Genomic DNA, 3,228 nt, shown 5'->3' with positions numbered 1-3,228 from the left:
AATAGATGATTTAAGCCCTAAGCCTTAAGAAATTGACTAATCACAGTTGAGTATTCTCCTCATACTTGATTGTGATTGGTCAATTTCTTAAGGCTTAGGACTTAAATCACCTATTGTAGACCGGCACTTATGCCGCGTGCATAAAGCCCGTATCAGACTACGCATTGAAGATTGAGATTGAAGATCGAAGATTGAAATTTGACCAATCAAGACAAAGAAATTTTAGTTATTTTTGCTGTGATTATTCAAATTCCAATTTTTAATCTTCAATTTTCAATGCGTGGTTTGATATGAGTTTTATATTTATCGAAAGTCCAGATTGAGATTTGCTATTCAAAAATTCCGCTGCAATTCGCATTCACATGTTGCCGATAGATAGCAGCAGCGTATCTCTACAGCGAAATCAAGCGAAGTGTCTAGCCAACGAGCAACTGTGCGACGTGCGAGTTGATTTAGTTTGTTCCGTGTATTTTGTGACGTGTAAACGTGTGTTGTGTTTGTTTCATATTCATTGTCGAATTTATCGCGTTCGATTTTTTCTACGAGTTTCCTCTGCGGGATTGGCAGTACGAGATATGTACGATGTTTTCAGTGTGGACGCGATCAATATGTAAGTATCGCTTATCATTTAACGATTATCTGTTCGCTAAACGTAACCTCCAAACGTGAGCGCGTTAATATTTCATGTTAGATGATATCCTTGTATATAAATATATATTTTTCTTTGTCTTTCTTTTTTTTTTCATTGTTCGACCGATACTTACTGCCATTTGCTTGCCTGTATATGTATTTCTAGTATTCTACGTTTCGAATTTTTGATTTATATAACGGACATCAATTGTGAATACTTCTGATTATCGTTACAACGACGCAACATTGATTGGGAGTATTTTTGATGGATAGATACATCACACTGATTCCACAAAACAGAGTGCTCTTTTTAATAAAACAATCTTAAATTAATTTAACACTTAAACGCATATACACACAGGCGCTTACACCTGTGTGCGTGTATATACGCATTCACGAATAATCATATATAAAAATAGCATTATTTTTCTTCCTTTTTCTACTTTTATTTTTTTTCCTTCTTTTTTTTTACCCCCCTCCTGCATTTCTGCCTTTTTTCAGCCTCTCACTTCATTTTTTGTAAATATGAAGAGTGTGTGTGTATGTATGTGTATATATGTGAGAATTTTTTACATAGTGCAGTTAAAAAAATAAATTTACAATCTAAATAATAGTTTATTACACTGTGATTATTTAGAATCAACTCCATAAATAACTGTCATCATGATTACGATAAAGATAATGGATTGTTGTAATCGAATGTTATTATCAAAGTTATGACATGTTGGTAATTGAAATTGTATGCAATTTATGTTCTGCATCTCTTGGAAACGCTGTATTTTCAAAAGTTTTGCAACAAAAAGTTTGTTTTTTGATAAAAAATATGTTGATATTTATCTTGACTTATCTATATCTGGAAAACACACACACACACACTTTATATACTAGCAAATTATATTGTATAGGATGGACAATATACTAAAAGAATTAAATATATCATCGGAAAAGTATAAAAGTCGAATAATTTATACCTATAAATATATCGCGTTACAAAAAGAATTTGATGTAATGACTTTATTATTCAATAAAATCGAATTAAATGAATGTCTTCATTCAATTATAAGTCATTTAACGGCGTTGTTTTTTGGAAGCAAATTGGCATTATGCATTTTGTTATGATAAATACGTAATAAATATAGATTTCAATCTCTATGAAGTAATGTTTATACATAGCATCATGACATAACGTAATGCGACGATGCAATTTATTATCCACACAATTGCGTTCGTGATGTATATCTGTTTATCTATTATTATTCATACGTAATCAATTCTACTAGCAATTGTGTCCATATTTAGCTATTATAACTAGATAATCCACTATCGTTTCTTTAAGTCTTAAGTCAAATAATATCGAGATTTATTAAATTTGATTTTTTGCAAGTTGATGTAATATATGTAACATGAAATATCTGTAATTTGTTTAAGATTTACATTTGAAACATGACAACACATGACAAGATTCATAAACAATAATTTAGTCAATAAGGCTTTAAATATTAAATATCTGCAACTATTAAACGGAGCAAAGAGACACATGCTGGGTAAAAGGCGCTAAAAATTGTGTGATTCTTTTCAAGTTAAATAATGTTTATTAATTAAACGTTTCGTTCTCATCAAGTCATTCTTAGTAATTGTATAAAAAAGAAAAAATACAATAGAAATTGGGCCAAACATCAAGTTTGCACCTTCTACATCTGTTTGCATGAAATGTTTGCTGTAAATCCCAGCGCCTCTTTTATGTAAATTAACAGCTCAATTGCGCACACATATCGCTCGTGCTATACTAAAGATTTACAAACATGCTATTTTGATCCGATATAATGCGATATAAGAATAAATGTCAAATAAAAAATATTTAATCTATAATTTAATTAATTAATCATGAATCATAATATTGTTACAAACGCTGTTTTTGATGTAATGCGCCCTCTAAGTAAGCAGGCGAAAACATGTAAACGCGAGGGGTTGGCCATTGAGGTAATTTTTGTACAAGGGCTAGGTAATTCAGCAGCAATCCAAAGGAAATTTTGGGTAATCCAAGGTAATTTTTGGTAAATCTAAATAATCTTTAGCATTCTCAGGTAATCTTGGGTAATCTAATAGAAAATCTAAGTAATTTAAGGGTAATATCAAATAATCTGTAAGTAATTTTAGGTATTCTTAAGGGGCTACATACATCTAGCGGTAGGGAAAATAGGGGGAAATTTGACAATTTCTTTTTCATAAAAAAAATGTTTTTATTAAAAAATCTCTAGCTACATTTTGAAGTAGGTCCTTTAATGTATATTTGGTAAAATTTCCATTAATAAATATTGAAAAATGTGCCGTGGAGACGTCATCTCCTGGAAGCTGTTCGACGATGCTGTAACCATTGTAGCTCCTCTAATTTTTATCTGAAATCAAAAACTAAAAAATTTTCTTAAAGTATATAAAAAAATGAAGTTTTTGTCGTAGCCGATTTTTAAAATTTTGATTTTTTGAGAAATGGCGGCCATTTGAATGCGAAGGTATCAGATTAAAAATCATATCTTTGCATTCAAACGGCTGCCATTTTTCGAAAAATCAAAATTTTAAAAATCAATTACAACAAAAACT

General features: G+C 30.5%; 1 protein-coding gene across 2 annotated transcripts in view; it reads left to right on the top strand.

The window, feature by feature from the left end:
- Positions 1 to 340: 340 nt before the first annotated feature.
- Positions 341 to 3,228, top strand: part of LOC115233521 (mitogen-activated protein kinase-binding protein 1-like) — a 65,269-nt gene continuing 62,381 nt past the window's right edge. Inside the window, exon 1 of one of the 2 annotated variants that reach the window (XM_029804005.1) lies at positions 341 to 610. The gene's annotated coding sequence lies outside the window, so the exon portion shown is untranslated. The remainder of the gene's footprint in view (positions 611 to 3,228) is intronic. The other variant, XM_029804004.1, reaches the window with a different exon arrangement.

This window comes from Formica exsecta, unplaced genomic scaffold (genome assembly GCF_003651465.1).
Source record: "Formica exsecta isolate Colony F162 unplaced genomic scaffold, ASM365146v1 scaffold1759, whole genome shotgun sequence".
NCBI classification, from domain to species: domain Eukaryota; kingdom Metazoa; phylum Arthropoda; class Insecta; order Hymenoptera; family Formicidae; genus Formica; species Formica exsecta.
The sequence above is the reverse complement of the archived record's forward strand: the minus strand, read 5'-3'. Positions and strand labels throughout refer to the sequence as shown.